Source organism: Coregonus clupeaformis, unplaced genomic scaffold (assembly GCF_020615455.1).
Source record: "Coregonus clupeaformis isolate EN_2021a unplaced genomic scaffold, ASM2061545v1 scaf0403, whole genome shotgun sequence".
Taxonomy (NCBI): domain Eukaryota; kingdom Metazoa; phylum Chordata; class Actinopteri; order Salmoniformes; family Salmonidae; genus Coregonus; species Coregonus clupeaformis.
In genome coordinates, this window is record NW_025533858.1 from 9,840 (window position 1) to 18,721 (window position 8,882).

The 8,882-nt window shown below is 41.3% G+C and overlaps 1 pseudogene; it reads left to right on the top strand.

Moving 5' to 3' along the window:
* Positions 1-1,397: 1,397 nt before the first annotated feature.
* On the top strand, positions 1,398-6,181 carry LOC123484690 (annotated as a pseudogene).
* The last annotated feature ends 2,701 nt before the right edge of the window (positions 6,182-8,882 follow it).

An 8,882-nucleotide genomic window follows, 5' to 3' on the forward strand; every position in this document is an offset into this window, starting at 1 on the left:
AGCTAGGTTTATGCAACAGGGAGTGGCAATTAAATGCAATTTTCACAAAAAATATAATTGTTAAAATATTTCTACCATGTCAATTTATGGGTAAAAGGGTTCACTTGCTCAGTTTTCCACCACAAAACACCAGAGAATTGACAAAAGACTACAACCAGCTCACCTGCTTTTACTCTATGATTTGACTATTAGATATTCAATGTTTCTTTTGCAAAAATTGAATAGTTTCACCATATTAAAACTAGAGTTCAGTTCATGTAACAGGGTTGAACTTAAAATGAGGGATAGATGTAAATTAATCACTAATCACATGAAATACATGATCTTCAGAAATGTCTGTCAAAGTAACCAAATAACTAGGGCTTTACATGCACACTAATAATTTCCTATTAAACTGATTATGGCAGTAGGCCGAGTATGGCATTAGTAATGTAAACACCTTACTCTGCTTATCTTAATTGGCGTGAGGTCATAACCGAAGTAAGCATACGCCTTTAAAAACACCTGTTTTTCTGAGCAATCTTTAGAATTATTAGGACATGTCAACACTTTAATCAGAGTTATAGCGGTGTATTTAATCTGTACATGTGCTAGCACAAGCGGCGCAAGCTAACTTCTTTTGATCGGGTGCAGTGAGTTCAGAAAAACTGAAAGTATGCAGCTTAGAAATAGTTTTCACATACAAACTTTATTTGTCCAAACTCAGAATTAAATATGCTTCCAAAAAATGACATGGCCTCTGTGGTAAAACGTTTATTTAGATTGGCAATTTTTTTTGCATTAATCAAAGTCCCATCAGGTAGCCTGATTTCAGATGTGTCCATGTAAACAGGATTATTAGAGAAATTATTCAAAGCATGTCAACGTTTAAATCAAACTCCTATACTAATTGACTATTCATATTATTCTGCACATGTATTAGGTGGTTTAAAATCTTTCTAGAAGTTACACAGGGTTGTCGGAGGGACTTGTCAAAATGCAGAATTTTGTCACTTTAGCAAGTCTTTATTCATATAAAAATCTGATTAATCTAATTGTCCATGTGTTCTGTTTTAATGGGCACTTTATTTAATATAACAGAGATTCAAAATGTTATATTGGTGCACAAATTCTACTGAACAAATATAAAAGGGACGTAAAAGGCATTCATTTCGTGGAAACGACCCATCTATTTATGGGCCCATGTTTGCAAAATCTAACAATTCAATGTCTTTGATTCACAGGGGACAGCCCTAATCGTTGCTCTCTCAGTGGGAGGGGCTTATCATCTGGGGAGCCTCAACAACAACATGATGCTGACAAGACAGAGAAAAGTCTATCCGGATCAGAACACCTCAAGAAACACCAGCAGAGAGGTGTAGGGAAGAAACTTCATCATTGCTGCTCAGACTGTGGGAAGGGAGAGGCCTTACCCCAGCTTTGATTGTGGGAAATGCTTCTATCAATCAGGAACCCTGACTAAACACAAACGGAAACACAAGGGAGAGAAGCCTTATAGCTGTGATCAGTGTGGAAAGAGCTTCAATCGATCAGGAACCCTGACTACACACCAACGCATTCACATAGGAGAGAAGCCGTATAGTTGTGATCAGTGTGGGAAGAGCTTTGCTATATCCGAACCCTGACTAGACACCAGCGGATACACACAGGAGAGAAGCCGTATAGTTGTGATCAGTGTGGGGAAGAGTTTTGCTCACAATTTCACCCTGACTACACACCAACGCATACACACACGAGAGAAGCCTTATAGCTGTGATCAGTGTGGGAAGAGTTTTGCTCTAGATTCCACCCTGACTACACACCAACGCATACACACAGGAGAGAAGCCTTATAGCTGTGATCAGTGTGGAAAGAGCTTCAATCGATCAGGAACCCTGACTACACACCAACGCATTCACACAGGAGTGAAGCCTTATAGTTGTGATCAGTGTGGGAAGAGCTTTGCTCTATCCGGAACCCTGACTCGACACCAGCGCATACACACAGGAGAGAAGCCATATAGTTGTGATCAGTGTGGAAAGCGCTTTGCTCTATCCGGAAAACCTGACTTTACACCAGCGCATACACACAGGAGAGAAGCCATATAGTTGTGATCAGTGTGGGAAAGAGCTTTGCTCTATCCCGGAAACCTGACTTCACACCAGCGCATACACACAGGAATGAAGCCTTATAGTTGTGATCAGTGTGGGAAGAGTTTTGCTCAAGATTCCAACCTGACTATACACCAGCGCATACACACAGGAGAGAAGCCTTATAGCTGTGATCAGTGTGGGAAGAGCTTCAATCAATCAGGAACCCTGACTAAACACCAACGGATACACACAGGAGAGAAGAATTATAGTTGTGATCAGTGTGGAAGAGTTTTGCTCAAGATTCCACCTGACTATTCACCAGCTCATACACACAGGAGAGAAGCCTTATAGCTGTGATCAGTGTGGGAAGAGCTTCTATCGATCAGGAACCCTGACTAAACACCAACGGATACACACAGGAGAGAAGCCTTATAGTTGTGATCCGTGTGGGAAGAGTTTTGCTCAAGATTCCACCCTGACTGCACACCAACGCATACACACAGGAGAGAAGCCTTATAGCTGTGATCAGTGTGGAAAGAGCTTCAATCAATCAGGAACCCTGACTAGACACCAACGCATAACACACAGGAGAGAAGCCCTTATGGCTGTGATCAGTGTGGAAAGAGCTTCAATCGATCAGGAACCCTGACTAAACACCAACGCATTCACACAGGAGTGAAGCCTTATAGTTGTGATCAGTGTGGGAAGAGCTTTGCTCAAGATTCCAACCTGACTTATCACCAGTGCATACACACAGGAGACAAGCCTTATAGCTGTGATCAGTGTGGGAAGAGTTTCAATCATTCATTATCCCTGACTAGACACCATCGCATACACACAGGAGAGAAGCCTTATAACTGTGATCAGTGTGGCAAGAGCTTCAATCATTCAGGAAACCTAATTACACACCAGCGAATACACACAGGAGAGAAGCCTTATAGCTGTGATTAGTGTGGGAAGAGCTATCATTCAGGAGCCCTGATTACACACCAGCGAATTCACACAGGAGAGAAGCCTTATAGCTGTGATCAGTGTGGAAAGAGCTTCAATCGATCAGGAACCCTGACTAAACACCAACGCATACACACAGGAGAGAAGCCTTATAGCTGTGATCAGTGTGGGAAGAGTTTTGCTCTAGATTCCACCCTGACTACACACCAACGCATACACACAGGAGAGAAGCCTTATAGCTGTGATCAGTGTGGAAAGAGCTTCAATCGATCAGGAACCCTGACTACACACCAACGCATTCACACAGGAGTGAAGCCTTATAGTTGTGATCAGTGTGGGAAGAGCTTTGCTCTATCCGAACCCTGACTCGACACCAGCGCATACACACAGGAGAGAAGCAATATAGTTGTGATCAGTGTGGAAAGCGCTTCAATCAATCAGGAAAACTGACTGAACACCATCACATTCACACAGGAGTGAAGCCTTATAGTTGTGATCAGTGTGGAAAGCGCTTTTGCTCTATCCGGAAACCTGACTTTACACCAGCGCATACACACAGGAGAGAAGCCATATAGTTGTGATCAGTGTGGAAAGAGCTTTGCTCTATCCGAAACCTGACTTCACACCAGCGCATACACACAGGAATGAAGCCTTATAGTTGTGATCAGTGTGGGAAGAGTTTTGCTCAAGATTCCAACCTGACTATACACCAGCTCATACACACAGGAGAGAAGCCTTATAGCTGTGATCAGTGTGGGAAGAGCTTCAATCAATCAGGAACCCTGACTAAACACCAACGGATACACACAGGAGAGAAGAATTATAGTTGTGATCAGTGTGGGAAGAGTTTTGCTCAAGATTCCACCCTGACTATTCACCAGCTCATACACACAGGAGAGAAGCCTTATAGCTGTGATCAGTGTGGAAAGAGCTTCAATCGATCAGGAACTCTGACTAAACACCAACGCATTCACACAGGAGTGAAGCCTTATAGTTGTGATCAGTGTGGGAAGAGCTTTGCTCAAGATTCCAACCTGACTTATCACCAGTGCATACACACAGGAGACAAGCCTTATAGCTGTGATCAGTGTGGGAAGAGTTTCAATCATTCATTATCCCTGACTAGACACCATCGCATACACACAGGAGAGAAGCCTTATAACTGTGATCAGTGTGGCAAGAGCTTCAATCATTCAGGAAACCTAATTACACACCAGCGAATACACACAGGAGAGAAGCCTTATAGCTGTGATTAGTGTGGGAAGAGCTTCAATCATTCAGGAGCCCTGATTACACACCAGCGAATTCACACAGGAGAGAAGCCTTATAGCTGTGATCAGTGTGGAAAGAGCTTCAATCGATCAGGAACCCTGACTAAACACCAACGCATTCACACAGGAGAGAAGCCTTATAGCTGTGATCAGTGTGGGAAGAGCTTTGCTCAAGATTCCATCCTGACTTATCACCAGCGCATAGACACAGGAGAGAAGACATAGAGCTGTGATCAGTGTGGGAAGAGCTTTGCTCAAGATTCCAACCTGACTTATCACCAGCGCATACACACAGGAGAGAAGCCTTATAGCTGTGATCAGTGTGGGAAGAGCTTTGCTCTCTCCGGACACCTGACTTCACACCAACGCATTCACACAGGAGAGAAGCCTTATAGCTGTGATCAGTGTGGGAAGAGCTTTGCTCTATCCGGACACCTGACTTCACACCAGCGAATACACACAGGAGAGAAGCCTTATAGCTGTGATCAGTGTGGGAAGAGCTTTAATCAATCAGGAGCCCTGACTACACACCAACGCATACACACAGGAGAGAAGCCTTATAGCTGTGATTAGTGTGGGAAGAGCTATCATTCAGGAGCCCTGATTACACACCAGCGAATACACACAGGAGAGAAGCCTTATAGCTGTGATCAGTGTGGGGAAGAGCTTGCTCAAGATTCCAACCTGACTTATCACCAGCGCATACACACAGGAGAGAAGCCTTATAGCTGTGATCAGTGTGGGAAGAGCTTTGCTCTATCCGGACACCTGACTACACACCACTGAATACACCCAGGAGAGAAGCCTTATAGCTGTGATCAGTGTGGAAAGAGCTTCAATCGATCAGGAACCCTGACTAAACACCAACGCATACACACAGGAGAGAAGCCATATATCTGTGATCATTGTGGGAAGAGCTTCATGGCGTCAGGAAATCTGACTACAAACCAACGCATACAAACAGGAGAGGAGCCTTATTGCTGTGATCAGTGTGGATAGATTTCACCCTGACTTTACACCAGCTCACACACACTGGAGAGAAACCTTATTCCTGTCTATGTGGAAAGAGCTTTGCTCATTCAGGGTCACTGAAAAAACACCAGAAAGGTATGTATTCAATAGATCAATACATTAAATCCATTATCTGCTCAACAACGTCTACTTATCACATTCATTTGATGTTTTTAAATCTATAAAAAGAACCCATTTTTTATAAGGACCATAGGCCTCTTGTGTAATTAGTTTGGTCCTGAAAGATGTTCACATATTTATTGTAAAACCCTTCACCAGGTTTTAGTGTAGCTGATGGGACATACGGAAGTACAGAAGCCATAGGACTATTAGTGTGGTCAAATTATGTTGTTGCGTTTATTTTAAATTGGGATATCTTTCAGCTTTCCTTATTGTATATTAAGTGTTCTCCAAAAACATGTTCACACATTTTTATTTTGAATCGTGTTGGTTGTTAGGAAGAGGTGTCATGGGGACAGGAAGCCAGCTCTGCCCATCAGTACTTACAGGTCATGTCAACCACAGACCTCACACTCTTCTGTTTTCTCACGGCCAGTAAGGTCTCCTACCAAACTTCTCTCTCTTCACTCTGGAAATACACTTGATAATATCTTATACCTTACTATTCTACTTTTTATTGGGGATTTGTTACGCGGAACGAATGCTTGCATGTAAATGTAATTGTAAAACATACATCTGCAATGTGGTTTCATGTTTTCTTGTTTTGCATTGCTGATTGCATATTCATTTTTTTAATATGTATTTTTTTAAATGTTTAGTTGTATTATGTAGAAGAGACCAGGATATGTTGTTGCCCTGTGTCCCAACACTCAATGTTATAGTCATGGTCCTGAGAATAAAACAGGTTTAAAACAATCAACAGAGAAACACGTGTCTTACAGTGCTACACATCTGTTATAATAAGTACTTTGTCCTGCTTAATTGAAGTATCAGGTGTAGTTTTTCACCAGTTATAAAGTTTGTTGTCTATCTTTATGTTTCTAAGGCTGAAGGGAGGGAGATGCAACAATAGCCTTGAGAACATCTGGACTAATATAGAACTCTGTTCCAAGTTGCTGTCAGGTAAAAGTAGACGATAGCAGACAAAAGGATTCTTAGTGAAAGGGGTGTTGTTGAACATTTTTGTTGACTTTACTCGACTTTTATAGATCAGGTAAAATCTTATCCAGGAACTTTCTGAAGTAAGATTAGCCTACATGAGATGTGAGACGTTACGTTATCATAACTTAATTGAGTTTTGATATTTAAATAGATGTTTGATTGCTCTGGTCTAGGGGTGTATCAGTTGCAGCCTTGAGACTGGAATTCTCTCCCGGGGGAATTCTCTCCCGGCAACCCCCTAATCCTTATCTGAACGCTGTGAAAACAAAGTAAATGTACTGTAGCCTACACATTTCTTGTCTTAGTAAGAAACAATAGCTTCCATGATGGACCCGGTAAGTCTGGATTCCTTTTAACAGTATAGGTCTGCTGTGCTGTATAAAATGTCTAGGCCTAGTTTTCATAATTTTTGCTCCTCCACATTCCTGTGTTTGGTTTAAATCGCTGGACCAAAAACATCTGACGCTAAAACTGGTTTGGATTTTATAATCAGGAATCTGTGATATTACTTAATTACCTCTCCCTTCCTCCCAAATTGTGCACTTGTTCACATCCACTGATTTGAAAGTCAGATTATCCATCATATGACTAGATACTCAAGTGGCCACCCTAACAATGAAAATAGATCTTATTCTGTGGGGTTTATTGGCGGTTGGCATCCAACGTTATGGTGCATGAGGCCACCTACTGTACTGGAGTTTTGGCCAGCAACAGAGATCGAGGAACTAAATCCTATCAGCCTGCCCCGTTTCTCTTAAAAAATATTATTATTTGCGACTGTATCTAACGATGTTCTACTCAGTATGCTTATTAAACTCAATTCCTCCTCACACGCTGGAGAGAAACCTTACTCCTGTCTTTGTGGAAAGAGCTTTGCTCATTCAGGGTCACTGAAAAAAACACCAGAAAGCACAAACATGTCGTCTAAATGGCCAAATGTCATCATAGAAAATGTCATAGTGAAGCCTTTGTGTGTAGAGGAGGATGTTGATGTGGGTGGGGGTATTCAGGGCTGTACATTAATTAATTAAATAACTCCTATTATCCATTAAATAATTGTATAATGTAGAATAATATTTCAACAATACTAGGTGTGTATTCATGTGTTCAATTGATCAATAAAATGAATCCATTATCTGCTCAACAACATCTGCTTCTAATTTCATTTATATGTTTTTTTTTTATATATGGACCAGAGGCCTCTTCTAGAATAAGTTTGCTCTAAAAATATCTAGACATATTTATTGTAAAACCCTTTACCAGGCTTTAGTGCAGCTGATGGGACATACAGAAGTACAGAAGAATGCAGCTTTAGGAATTGTAGTTGTGGTTCTCATCCTCTGTCTCTCTGGCTTCATGTGGTTCAGGTGAGCATCTTTCTAAGACTTATCTTTCACTTTATCATTTTGATTTGTTACTAACTTGATTGTTTTTCTATGAATCATTCATTTATTTATTTATTTTTAACATGAAGAAAGCCTCCAAATCTGACACAAGGGACACAGCAGGGAATGGACAGGTGAGTTCAGGTCAAAAGTATTTTTCTTTCAGATCTTTTTATCAGTACTCGATTAATCTTGCCTGGCACAATGGAACCAATGGAATAGTCCCAAGGTATGCTTCTATTGTCTGTCGTTTCTCCTCTCCAGGGAGACTCAGTCCAGTGTATGACAATGGCCCCACTGCAGCACAGACCGAGCAGGGTGATGTTCACTATGCCAATGTCCACCTCTCTTGCTCCAATAACCAGGAAGTGCCTCTGTACTCCACTGTCCAACTGTCTCAACCCCAGAAAGAGGATGAGGATGTCCATTACGACATTGTGAAATTCAACCCCCCCAGTGCTGCCATCCGGTGACCAAGTCCAGCCATTACAACATCTCAAGAAATTTTTTTATTAGATGGTACTTGTGCTTGACAGTTAGGAATGCATAAATTAGTTGTTATGCATAAATTAGTTGTTATGCAGACCAGCAGTTGTTTGTTTTAAACGTATTAACATCTACATGATTACTTAAAATGAGACCCCAGAAGTGAAGATTGATGATGACTGTTGTGTCTCCTTTCATAACAGACCTCCAGCACAAGAAGCTGAGGAGGACCCCTCTGTGCTCTATAGCACAGTCAACAAACCCAGAACCAAGAAGACTACAACCAGACCTGAATAGAAGATGATCTTGGTTGTGTCCCAAATGGTACCTTGTTCCCTCTAGTGCACTATGTAGGGAATAGGGTTCCATTATGGATGCACACTGAACACCAGAAGACCTGAACACAAGATGACTCTGATTGGGATTAAATCAAAGTTGCATTATTTTAAAGGTAATAACACTTAAGACAAGCTCCGCAGGGAAATTGTCTTTAAAAGCTGCGTTGTCGGCAGCACAGAGAAAAAGTATTTTTATTTTTATTATTACTACTAATATAATATTTAATATAATAGTAATATAGTATA